At 45.9% G+C, this 13,700-nt stretch overlaps 1 protein-coding gene across 3 annotated transcripts in view; it reads right to left on the bottom strand.

Annotated features, from left to right (window-relative positions):
• Rai14 (retinoic acid induced 14) overlaps window positions 1-13,248 on the bottom strand; it is a 148,703-nt gene extending 135,455 nt beyond the window's left edge. The window contains exon 1 of one of the 3 annotated variants that reach the window (XM_021656353.2): window positions 13,117-13,248. The gene's annotated coding sequence lies outside the window, so the exon portion shown is untranslated. Of the gene's footprint in view, window positions 1-12,457; window positions 12,686-13,116 lie in introns of those variants that run through there. The other 2 variants (XM_021656352.2, XM_021656355.2) reach the window with 2 other exon arrangements.
• Between the last annotated feature and the right edge of the window lie 452 nt (window positions 13,249-13,700).

The raw sequence follows: 13,700 nt of genomic DNA, 5'->3' as shown, positions 1-13,700 counted from the left end.
CTCATGGCTGAGCGCCCCAGGCAAGCATAAGCGTTCCTGGAATGCAGGAAACAGCACATGGCGCCTTTTTTCTTTTGTGCCCCGTAGACACAGCTAGGACTGTCCACATGCATTCTAAGTAAAAGTTCTACTGCTGAGCCACATCCCCGGCCCCACTGACAGGGTTCTAGATCCCAAGTGGTGCTAGCTACCACACCTAGGCGACGGTGTCTTACTTAGCCAAGGCCGCCGCTTGCCACAGATTACTACGGAACATTTGAGATGTAACTGATGTAAACCACGGTACGCTGCAAACGGGGAACACAAGGGTTTTTCAGAAAAAGAAATGTTCGCCTGTTATCACTAATACATGTTGTGTTAGTTACATATTCGAAATGGAAGCATTTGAATGGATTATCCATTTTATGCCTTCCATGTTGTGGATACTAAGAATCTTAAAATTGCACATATAGTCTCTACCTGGGACATGAATCTATTGATGACAATTTACATTTTTCCATGCAGTGACTACGTACGAAAGCATTTCACTTTATTATTAATGGAGCAAGATAAAATTTTTTAAAATGGACATGCTATCAGCTTTAACATTACCTCAGTATCTTAATTTTACTAATTTACTAAATACTGCAAGTTAGAGGTAAAGCTGTAGTTTAAAAGGCTTCCACAGACACAGGCAGAAGGAAAAACTAACAATTTTGTTCTACTTAAGACTGACAGACATCCGGTCTGCGCAGGTTCAGTGTTACTCCCAATACTGTACTATTCAAAGACTATGTCTCTAGTTTTGTCTCTTAGGAGCTGGACAGGAGGATAGTTTTCCAAAGCCTTCAACAAGGAATGTAACTGCATCCACTTCATTCTGAGTGCCACCACGGTTAACTTAAGCAGGACTTTACTGCCGTGCTGACAAGGTGGTTGAAGCAAGGAAGTTCTCCGAGGAACTTAAAAATCGGTGGTCTTCACACTGTTCAAATTATATAACTATGTCATGGATTAGTAAAAAGAAAAAACCTGGGAACTATCCTGCATCGCATTAGCCTACGGGACAAGCTTTATTTATTGCCAAAGGTTACTAATGACAATTTTTGTCAATAGACCCACAGTTCTTTAAGAGGTTGGCAGCAAGCTATAACATGCTATTGCAGCCAAAACAAGTGTCATCTACCTAAATCAGGGCTTCTTCAACTTTGTACATCTGCAACCCTTTTCTTTTTTCATTGTTGTTTGTCCGTTTTGTTTTTTGGGGGGTTTTGTTTTGTTTGGTTTGGTTTTTGGAGACAGGGTTTCTCTGTAGCTTGGCTGTCCTGGAACTCACTCTATGGAGCAGGCTGGCCTCGAACTCAGAGATCCACCTTCCTCTGACTCGCAAATGACGGGATTAAATAAAGGCATGCCCCACTACCACCCAGCTTTTCACCAGAAAAACTTTTGTGGCCCTAGTAACAGAATAAGAATACACTGACAAGTCATAAGGAAATTAATTTTTTTTAACTTCTTATATATTCATATAATTTTACCACTTGTTAATGAAGAAACAATCTTGCATACTAATGAGACAGGTGTGCTTACTCTGTTTTACATGAAGGACTATATCTTGGCCGAACATTTGATGCTGCAGGGCCCAGAGGATCTTCAACTGTACTTAGAGCTGATCGATAATTTCAAATTTATAATTGCCACATGCTGAGTGCATCACCTTACACAAACACACAGCACAAGACGGCAGCAACGTGTTTAGAGTCACTTCCAGGCCAAACTCACTCTGTGTGATTTTCTATAAATAAAACTCAAACCAGCAGCTGGTTCATTTTTAAAACCAAACTTTCTCCTACAAGATAATACAAAGGTATACTGACTTGATAGGTGTTTTTTTTTCTTTTTTTGTGATTAAGCCAGCGTGTTTCTGTGAGAGCACAAGCACAATCCAACACTGCAGTTAACATGTAGTATCTGAGCCGAGCCGTTTCAAGCAGTGAGCGTTGGCGCTGGGTGGCGGCTCAGAGCATGCACACTGCAAAACCTTGTGCAGTGTCCCGAACCAACGCTACCCTGAACTCATGCAGTGCATCATGGGTAAGCGTTGCCCAGGATACCTCAGAGTCATTTTGTGTTGCCTTTAAACTAATTTTCGGTCACTGTGCATTCAGAACCCTTCACTGTTGCCACATTTTCCACAATCCTTATATTCAGCTGATGTGGGATCATGAACCACAGTTTGGGTAGCTGGGATTTAAATGATTGCTTGATTTTTTTTTCCTTTTAAAATTGCATTACACATGAGAACTACCTTATTTAATGCAACCACTTCTGAATTAAATGGTGTTATCATTTTCAGCTACCAAATCAGAAAAACTATAGGATAAAAACTTTTAACTGGCCGAAGTAGCAAAGTTTATTAACGACAATAAAGTCTAAATTTTGCACCCAACATGACTCCGGGTTACATATTTAGACAAAAATAAAGCTTGACTAGATCCACCTTCTTAGCACTTAAAATGATAATAATTAATAATAATAAATAAGTTTCCTTGAAAGGTGGAACAACTCTAGAATAGCTGCTGGCAGGAGAGAGCTCCCTCTGAGGAGCCTGCATGGCAAGCTTGTGAAGGGCACTCCCTCTAGCTGCTCCCTCCTTCCCACACCCCTGCCTCTCATACTTAAACAACAAGTTTATTGAGACACCAAGTCAACTCCTTCTCCCCTTAGCTTTGCTGAGGATAGCACGTGAGTATCCAAGAAAACAGAAAGATAGAGAAGTGGAGTGGCCCTTTTTATAACTCAGATAGGATGACAGTCAAAGCTGGAGCGGAGGCATCCATGTTCCTGGCAACAACCCCTAATACTTCGATACTTCCATTGTTAGGGCATTTCTATGCCTGAAGAAATTATATTGCCTTGTACAATTCTCACCAATCCTGCCTCGTTTCTTAATGCCATAAAGATTGTTAATTCTTCAGGATAATGAAAGGCAGTGATACTATTTTTTTTAAAGGGCATTTCTAGGAAAGCTGCCTAACAGGACAAGGGGCAAGGCAGGGGAGAGCTGGTGACATCTGCCCTGCAGCCACACACTTAAGTGACCACAGGCTGCAGGCATCCACCTTGGCCCGAGGCAGAGGTGACAAGATTGTAGGAGCTGCTCCTTCTTTTTCTTTCACCACCATGGACACAGATACTCACTTTGCCTATTAGGTGACTCAAAAGTCCTTTGTTCTGGGGGGGGGGGGAGATACGCACTAAAGAGTAATCAGGGGTGGCGTTAGGGCAGAGGAAGAAAGCAAGCTACTGCCATCGGTGGACTGACCCCATACAAGCTTTAGCTAGAAGTCATTTGGAGGGGTTCCTCAGACCGTGCCTCTGGCTGGCTTTGAGAGACTAGAAGAATGAAAGAAAAGGTAAAACTGCACTCAAACACTGAATAAAGTTGCATGACATCTGAAGAAGGAGAATCCATCAAGAACACTGACTATACATGCACATAAGGTGGATTCAAAGTGAGTTTTTAAAACAACTCTAAAACAATCCTACACTGTAGCAATGTTGATACGGGCCATAGTGTCTATCCTACACTGAACAGCATTTTTCTTCTACTCTAATAACAGTGAAAGAAGTTTATGACAGGGGAAAGGTAAAAATTTCAAGAGAAAAATGCTACTAGCCCCACAAAGAAAAATCCAAGGATTTGCTTATATCTCTAAACAAAAGTTCAAAGAGATTCTGAGAGCATTTGAAGCAACTTGATGCTTCAAAACCCAAGATGCCTGTGGAAGCCTAAAGATTTTTCTACTGAGAAAAATGGCTGCTCAGCCCTGTGTCCAGTGTTATAACCTTCCAGCAGACAAGGCTTATGAGGTTCATTGAGCCCCTCCTGGGGCCCTGGCCTGCCAGTGGAAGAGCCACATTTTAATTTCCTTGTGGCTGTCCACTGGTGGCTCGGAGGGGGTTACCATGCCTTGTCTGCCTCTCTCAGCACCACAGCAGCACACCTTCGGTTTTCTTTTCTTTTTCTTTTTTTTTTTTTTTTTTTTTTTGAGAAGTGTTCAATCATCACTGTGTCAACTTTCATGGGAGGAGATGTTCAGATCACTTGGAACATTCCTGTCAAATTGAGCCTCTAAACAGAAGCTGTTAATTCCCTGACAGTGTGTGAGCGTTTTATGTTCTTCCCTCTCAGCCATCAGGCTGCTAAGTGCTTGGGTTCCACGTCATTTCCATCCTTCGTGACCAATATTTGCCTCACCTGAGACTCTCAGTGTTCATGTATTCTTTAAAGTGGCTTGTCCAGGTTTAAACAAGTCTGTGTTTGTCACAATACTAATTATCTTTACACAGGTCTCCCAAGTCACAATCTGTGGTTAGGAGACAGACAGACAGATAGACACACACAAACACACAATGTATGTTTAGGAGCCCACTGCTGTGAGCAGTCAGACCTACAGTCATGTCTAGTTCCGCCACATACTGCCCAGGTAGTTATTTTCATTTCCCTGGGTCTCAGCATCCTCCACAAAATGAGTTCTCCCCACCACCTCAGCCCAGACACCAACAAGCTACCAGAGATAGTATCAGACTACAAACATGTCGAACCCTGAAATACTGAGTCCATGAGGGCAGGGCTTGTCACTCAGGGACCTTGAAACATTCAACTTTCCTGTCAATCTTTGCCACTTCTGAGAAATCCCACCACACTCCTAGGTCAGAATAAGACCAGCCTTGACCTTGTTCCCTGACAGCCCAGCAGCAAGGTGTCTGCCACGGAGCAGGTGTTCAGCTCAACTACCTGTTGTGCTGAAAGAGAATAACGTTACATATGGGCCAGGCTCTGCTGTGGTACATTTCTGGAAAGTGGTGGTTTGAGATGTCACCGTGGCACACCTCTATAGAGTGAGGCTCACAAGGGCAGTGTCTTCCGCCTGGGTGTGGAGGTCTCACCGGAAGAGGTTTTCCTCTGCAAGAGCAGCCCCCTGAGAGCTGGCTTGCCAGTGAGAAGATATGCATTTGACGGGGTTTTCTGTATTCCACAGGATTTTCTGAGACAGCCCCCTTTGTCAAGGAGGCCAGGACTAGCTGGAGGAGGGGAGGAAGGGGGAGAAGAGGGAAAGAGGGAGGAAGAAACCAGGTTGGGGTGTTCCTGCTAAGTGTTGTCAGGCAAGGCCTGTCCACCTTGCCCCCTCAGAGGGAAAACAAGGGGCTGCTGCCTAGTGGTGAACAAGTGACAACACAGGCCCAATTCCAGACCAAGGGTTGTTACCCTCAGATAAGGAACTGAAGCTCAATTTTTAGAGATCTTCAGGCCTTAAGGAAAGAGTCAGACCACAGAACAAGCACTTTGCTTCTTTGGAATGATTTTTAAAAAACTTTCTGGCGGGAGAGGGAGGGACACGTCATAGTGTGCATGTGCAGGCCAGAAGATGACTTGGGTCTTTTTTTTCTCCTTTCAGCAGATCCTCAGGCTTGGCAGCAAGGGCCTCTACTCACTGAGCCATCTCACCGGACCCCAGAGCCACATTCTATTTCTTCTAAATAGTATCGCACTACAGGCAGTGGAACTAGTTCTAAAACATGGTTGATCATGCATGGACTGGCTAGTGTGGTAACCAGTGACTGCGTTCCCCAAGTGTGGTTATAAAGCCCGCAATTAGTTCTTCTTGGCATACACGACATGCTATCAACCCTTCCTGAGGGGTGGAGGCACATGAAAGCGAACAGACTCCCTTGAGAAGCAGCATACATGCAATAAGGGTTTCCAGGTCTGTTCCATAGATTTTTGGCTTCTCAAAGACCTGGGTATTCCAAGGAGGTTCAGAAGTTGCTTTAGAGTACAAAAGTCCCACAAACCTCTTAAAACTGATTTAGAAAACATTGTTGAGCATATAGCATCATTGGAAATCAGCCAATTTCCTCCACGGAAAAATGGTCCAAGCCCCGCATCTGATGTGAATCTGATGTGCCCTTCGACAGTGCCAAAATATTCCAGGATTACTGCAACAAGGTCTTCTTTGAAGAATGGATTCCTTTTGGAGGAAAAGAGGGCCTTGCTGCCCAAGTGTAAAAGGAACTTTTCTTGATCCTTTCACTTTTCCAGCCAGCTCTGCCAGAGCTTTTTTTTCCTGGCTAAGTTCTAGTACTTGAGCCAGCAACAGCAACTGGAAAGATGCAGTGGAAGTTTAAAAAAGGGGGAGGGGGAAGATAGAGCTTTAAAAATAAAGCAAAAATTCTTGATTAAGCAAAGTGAATTCATCTAGAAATCATAAAGAAAAAAACAAAAACAAAACAAAACAAAACAAAAAACCAGGGCTGTACAATGTTGTACAATCTCAACATTCCAAGGCTGTGGCAAGAGAGTTGCAAATTCAAGGCTGAGGGGATGATTTTGTTCTCATTTATAACAAGATACAATCCTGAAGTGTGAGTGTTCTTTCATTGGGCTTTGACAGTAAAGAAAACTGATGTAGTACGCACACTGCTTCTATGGACTTACATGATTATGACCATTGGTATTTACAAATACAAATTTAAGAAAAAAGAAACTGGGCTAGGAAGATGGCCCAGTGGTTAAGTGCACCTGCTGAGTTTCCGGAGGTCCAGAGTTGGGTTCCCAGCACCCATGGGGTGGGGCAGGGAAAATGTCAAAACTGCCTGTACCTCCAGTTCCAGGGAATCCAACACCCTCTTCTGGCCTCTAGGGACATTGCATGCATATGATGCACAGACATACATGCCGGCAAAACACTCACACACATAAAATAATAAATATTTAGACTGCTTGCTTAATAACAGGTTGAACTAATCATGATAAACATGTCCAGGTGGCAAACAGACATGGAATTATATGTCAAGACAAGTCCATTTACTACAGAAAGGATTAGACCAGATCACAGGTAAAGCCAGAGGACATGAGTCACCAACACACAGCTGGCGGAGCAGTGGAGACACAAAGTGCAAACTTCTCCAAGGAATGGGGGAGGGGGACTTCCTGCACATCTTCTCAACTTCAGCTTGCATTTTGCTGCAGCCTACCAGTTTTCTGGTTATCATTTAAACTCATCTCTACCCTAGATGGCTAGACTTAGGGGCTAAATGACATGCTTGTACATGTAGCAGTTAGTAAATACTAATCATGTACCTTGTGGTAGACATCTATCAGACTCCATGAATTTTAAAGCTGAAGAAAAAGGCACATTTTCAGTGAAAATGTTGTTTTAAATGTGCTTTTAAGTCAGAACCACATTAAAAAAAATGATTTATTTATTTCTACATGCATTTGTGGTCAGCCAATTGTCTATATGATGGCTCCAGATACTCTGGAACTGAGTACAGAGAGTTGTGAGCTGCCATTTGGGTGCTGGGAGTTGAACTTGGGTACTCTGGAAGAGCAGAGTGCACTCTTAACCACTGAGTTATCTCTCCAGCCCCAAACAATGTCTTTAAAAAATGTGGGCTAATCATGGTAGCTCAGTCTCCAAGTGGGTTGGTTCCATAGTAATGGGACAGGGACTGTCTCTGACATGAACTCAGTGGCTGGCTCTTTGATCACCTCCCCCTCAGGGGGGAGCAGCCTTACCAGGCCACAGAGGAAGACAATGCAGCTAGTCCTGATGAGACATGATAGGCTAGGGTCAGAAGGAAGGGGAGGAGGACCTCCCCTAAGAGTGGACTGGGGGAGGGGCATGGGAGGAAAAGAAGAAGGGAGGCTGGGATTGGGAGGGGACAAGGAAGGGAGCTACAGCTGGGACACAAAGTGAATAAATTTTAATAAATTAAAAAAATAAATGTAAAAAATGTGGGCTAAATTATGATATCCATCAGCAAGTCAGGTTTTTTTGTTTTGTTTTGTTTTTGTTGTTTTCCACAGAAGGCTGGAGCTATAAACTGGGAAATGTGGTGAGAAATCCTTTTCTAACTTTTGTCGAATTGCCTGCAAGGATTAACCAAAAAGAAGAAATCTTTTCATTTAACATCTTACTAATGATCAAATGATCCATTGCTTGTGGTTAGACAACACTAGCTCAAACCATACCATACTGATCAGCTCACTGTCATTTTATTTTCGAGGACAAAAATGGTTGTAATTCAACATTCTGCTCATTTTTTAAGGGTGCCTGTCAGTATCACTTACCTATATATACTTTAAATGCACCCCTCCTTTAAAACACACAAAGGCCTTTGAGATATCTAGCATCTGCCAACTCCTATGCTCATCATCCAAGGTAGAGAAAATTCAGTTGGCTTCCAGCAAAATAAAGCCTGTGCTGTGCAGTGAATGTTGTCTGTACCGCGAGTTAAGGGCCTTCTGATGCAACTGTTCTTACAGTATTTTGAGGTCCCTAGCTGCACACTGGCTGCACACTGGCTGCTCTCAGACCTTCAGATTAAGGTTGTCATTTTCCCACCACCATGAAAAACAGCCCATACCACAATCGTTCTAGATAAGAGTGTGTCAAGGTGATGGGCATACTTCTCTGTAGCAATGCTTTTCTGTTCTTAGAAATTCATTATGTCTGGTGTTCCTGACTGTGAAGACCTGTTGGAGAGAGATGCTGTGGGAAGGGAAAGGTCAGCCCCTTTCACATTAGTAGCATTGGGAAGGCAAAGCTACCAAGAAAAGAGATGGTCGTGCAAGCAAGCATCATGTTCCTCGCTTTTCCCTGAATTTAGATTCAGGCAAGAAAGTGGATAAAAAATACCTCAAGCATTTTGTGGGCTAACTTACACAGTGAAACAGAGTGCATTTTTTAAAGATCTTTTTATCTTGTTAGAGCCTGTAAATGACACTGGAGTACTACAGAACATCCAACATATGGAGAAGAAGAAAGCAGAGGAGAAAAATACCAAGTAGGAAAAGAAAACAAGCATAGTATTGATAGGTGGGTTCATTCACATGTCCCTGTAATTCTATACCTTGGGCAGAGGTAGGAGTAAGAGTCCGGACTAGTAGGACTGCACAATTAGACACTGATTCAAATTTTTTTTAAAAAAGCACCTTATAGTCAGTCATATTTACCCAATATGAGTAACTACTATGTGCCAACACTGTTCTTCATAGAAAACCACAATAAAAAAACCCAAAACTCTTGCCCTCATAGACCTGTACTCTAGTTTAGAAAGACTGTACTAACATCCATTAACATATATGGCAAGTAGCAAGGGCCACACAGGAAACAGCAGGGAAGAGGTCGCAAGATATACTGGGTGGGGAGCATCTGAGCAAACACCTCGGGGGAAATGGCCAGAGCCTGTGTCGGAGTGAGGAGCTCCAGGGAAAAGGAACAGCAAAGACAATGACTCAGAGGCCAGAATGAGCTTCAGAGTCTGAAGGAGTAAGATGGAAGCCAATGTGTTGAAATGCCTAGCTCTTTGAGGAGTTGGGTACCATTAGGGACAAGTTATGCCATTAACACAACCACGTTGTCATAGAGCAGGCATCCTGCTTCTGTGGCTGTATTAATTAAACCCTTAGGCCTAAAAATGAAATGAGCAAGAGGACAGTGAGTGAGCAATCCCACATCAGACAACCAACACAAGTATCCTAAAACTCAGTGCTATCATGAAGAACTGTTCTTATTTTAAAAAGAAAAGAAAACCCAAACAAAACAATCCAGCCAACTAACTTAATCTAAATGTCTGAATTTAAAGGAGATCACTGTTCACTTTTTCAGCTGACAGATGGCTGAGACAGTACCTAAATATTCACTGAGAAATGAATGAATCGATGCAGCCTCCAAGAGCTCACTATCTCAGAAACTAGCTGAAGGGAGAATCTGTGAACAAAGAAACTTGTCTCGGGATGTGAACTGCTACAGGACAGCACTCTACAATCTAAACAAACAAACAAAGAATAAGTAAATAAACAGGGGTGCCTTTACCCATGAAGCCCTGGAAACCAGTTTTCACTTGACGAGGGGATGGGCATACTGTATTGTTCACATATGCTTGTAGAAGCCAAGCAATGAGAGTAAAGACCGAGATGGACCTCAAAAAAAATCATTAAAGAAGCAAGTTGTTTGTATACAGAATTATGCCATCAATATAAAACTGTGTACATAAATGCTCATGCATTTTTACAGATACACAGAAAGATCAAACATGTTTGGAAACCACGTACATACTAACTGGACATTCATTCTTACTTGAGGCTAGAAGCAGAGAAGAAAAGACAAAGTATTTGTTATAATTTACTTTTATCTGAGGGAGGGAATTTGAAGGATGGATTCATTAGCAAGTCTTAAACCAATGTAATGGAAAGATGAATGCCTAACTATGCTCAATTTTTATTTACCTTTGAAATATTTCACATGGGTTTATATTTTGGAAGACAGGGGGTTAGGAAAGGAAGAGAAGGGAAGACAAGAATTCACTGCATCCTGTTAACTCCAAGGTCTTTACACCCAAATTTCAGTATCTTTACCTACTGAGATAGGTGGCAGTCAGGTTGGGGCTAACATTGTGGTAGAGCCCATTGGCATATTGACAGGCCCTGAGTTTGACCGCCAGTGACATTGAAAACAAGCAATGGGCCCGGCTTGCCCAGCAGGTAAAGGAGCTTTCTACCAAGCCAGACCGCCTGAGTTCAATTCCCCAAACCCACTTAATAGGAGAGAACTGACTTGGCAACTTGTCCTCAGACCTCCACAAGCACGTTGTGATGCCCACATGAAAGCATACATACATACTCTCCCCTCTTACACACACACACACACACACACACACACACACACACACACACAGCAAATAAAAACAAGGGAGATGGCCTTTGCACTTCCCCCTGACATACTTTAGGAAGTGGTAGTCTAGGGACAGTAAATGTGTACGGCCACTACATTACTTTCTCACTGAATTCCCTGTGACTGGGGCATACATTCTTAACTTCACAATAACAGTACAAAGATCTTTCAACTGTGCTATGAACGCCTGCACTGCCCTTTAAAGTCATAAAAACAGATCTAAGGATGTAAACAACAATAAATTCATTAATGAAGCATCTCTGAGAATGGAGCTGAAACTGACAGCCCAGCACAGGATGTCTCTCCCAGTCCGTATTCAACAAGAATTGGATATCTGCTGATAAAATTGGCTGCCTTATAAGCCTAAGGGAGAAAAGACCCTGAGAGTATGTTATCAATAACAAAAGATAAAATTAAACCCACCGGTCAAAAACAAAACAATTGCTGTCACACGTGTAAACAAGGATCCAGCGCTCTTGGGAAAAAGCAAAGTCCAAACTCCCTGGATTTTTTTCCAAGTATGTTCAAACCCATTGGAGACAGAAGCTAGCGCTAAAAAAGCTAACTATATCCTACTAACTGACATTAAAATAAGTTCCTCCGTAGGCCAGCCTTTACAGCCTTGAAATCTCACACCAGAGACAATGAGCAGAGTCTCCTGGTCCCAGGCAGCTCCGACTATTCTTCCTAAAAAGGATCGCACTCAAATCACCTGTGAGCCCAGAGTGACGGGAAGCGGCAGGTCGGTGCATCTGTACACTCGGTATCCGCGAGTAAAGTTTCACCGAACTGGACTTCTTGGAAAAGAACGCCTGGCTTTATATAAAGCCCAGGCCTCTGTGAGGTCACCCCCGCCTCTTTTAAGTCACAGTGGGCTCCATCTGCTTTAATCCCACCCCACCCCCCAATCTGTTGCCTTAACCCACCCACCTCCCACCCCAAAACACGAGGTTCGAAATCCAAACAGAAAAACTGCTGTAAACTGCAGTACCTAAATCGCGGACACAAACTGGCCCAAGCCAGCAGTGATGACTTGAAAGAAGGATGCCCGCCCTGCCAGACGGGTCGCGAAGGATAGCGGCCGGTCTGCCTGGAGTGTGCCCCAACTCCAGCATCCTCCTTCCCGCCCCCCCTGGGAGCTACGGCGAGGGGGAAATGACACGGAGGATGGGGGTAGGGGGCCGTGGTGGGCCCGGGATGGTCTGGCCCGCGTCCTCCCGCCAGCTCACCCGCTCCCTTGAGTCCTCCAAGGAACAATAGCGGGCCGTGGGTCTCCAGAGCCACCCGGCGTCTCCCGCTCGCACCTCCGTCTACGGCTTTTCCAAGTTCAGCCAAGAGGCGGGTCGAGTCCGAGAGCAGGCATAGGGGAGCGGGACGCCGGGCAGGGCACGCAGCTGGGACGGGCTGCCCCGGGGGCTCGACCACACCGTCCTCCCGGGTCCGGTCATTCATTGCCAGCCGCGCTCCCTCCGCGGACGCCCCGCGCCAGACCGCCGGAGGAGGCGAGCCCCCTTCCCTAACTTGGTCGGTCCTCTCTTTCCGCCAGACCCCCACCATCCTCCCGGTTCCCTCTTCCCCTGCAAACCGTCTTCCGCGGGCTGCGGGCGGCCAAAGCCGTGTACCCAGACCCTAACTCCCGCCCCGCTCCCGGAGCTCTCAGCAGCCCCAGACACAAAGAAGGGGACCAAGTCCAGACCCGCACCCCGGCCTGCCTCCTCGGCGCCGCCACTCACCCCATCCAAGCGGCAGCCTCGGCTCCCGGCCCCGCTGGCTGTCCCGCCCGGCGCTTCCCCAGGAAAGCGCGGCCGCCGGGCTCGCTTCCTGCTCGGCTTCCTGCGCTGGGTCCCTCCTCCTCCCGACGCCGGGTCAGTGGGCGCTCGGCTCCCGGGCTCCGCCGTTAGGGCGGGGGCAGTCGCAGCACCACCACGTGGCCGCCGGCCCCCGACCTGGGTCCCGTGGGCTCGGGGAGGGAGGTGCTAGCCACTCCCACCCTGTGCGGCCCCAAATTCCCGGAGTCAGGTGACCTGGCCCCGGTGCTGCTCCCGGGACCTGCCGGGAGGTGCTCTCGGCCCGCCCACGCCCCGCCCGCTGTGTCCAGCGCGTCCACGCTCACTTTTGGTTTTCTGCGAGGTCGTGGGACAGAGCCTCTTACGTGGGTCTGTCTCGCGCCTCAAAGTTAGTGAGAACAACGGTACGCCGGCCCCACCGCCGGGGTAGGACGAGGGGACGAAACGTACTCGTTTCTGGTCAATATCCCAAGTTATCCACAAGTCTTGGGCAAAGCAAGTCCGGAGCAGAAGGCAGAGTCGCTGACCCAAGCTCCTCCGAACCAGAATCGAATTGGTTCCGTTTCCTCAGTAATCGAACAGAAAGTAAACCAGAACCTACTCACGTTTTCTGGGCTGAACCAGTTGGTTAAAGCGACTGTTTCTAACACTCCTCAGGTAGCAACACAAAACTTGGTTTTCCCCTTCTCAGGAGTTGGGAGAAGTATCCGCGAGCTTGCACTGACAGGCCAGATAGGAGCAGGAGCGCCCTCAGCGGAGTGTCTGAGTTGGAAGTCCTCAGATCCCCTGAAGCTTCCCTCTGCTGGCCCCAGGCCGGACCTCGGAACCGAATTTACTCTGCGTTCATTATGAGGATCTCAGACCTCTCCGCTCATTCCTCTAATTTCAGCAGGCTTTCCCGCGCATTTTAGTCCCAGTGGCCAGCTAGTTGCAAAGTTCGTCTCACCAAAGCTCCATGGGACTCCTGCGTCCTTTCACACAGAGAGAAGGCTTCCCAGAGTAAGTAATTGGAGTACCTGATTTTGCTAGGATCTACTACTGACGTTGGGAGGCTAAAACCAGCCATTTCCAGCAGACCTGAGATCCACTCTGACAGCAGTGTATAGTAATCCTGGCTGTGTGTAAACATCAGACCCTGTGTGTTCTACCCACCCCTTACACAGATCCTTGCCCCAAGACAACACCCTGC

The sequence above is a fragment of the Meriones unguiculatus genome, chromosome 3 (genome assembly GCF_030254825.1).
Source record: "Meriones unguiculatus strain TT.TT164.6M chromosome 3, Bangor_MerUng_6.1, whole genome shotgun sequence".
In the NCBI taxonomy this organism is placed as follows: domain Eukaryota; kingdom Metazoa; phylum Chordata; class Mammalia; order Rodentia; family Muridae; genus Meriones; species Meriones unguiculatus.
The sequence above is the reverse complement of the archived record's forward strand: the minus strand, read 5'-3'. Positions and strand labels throughout refer to the sequence as shown.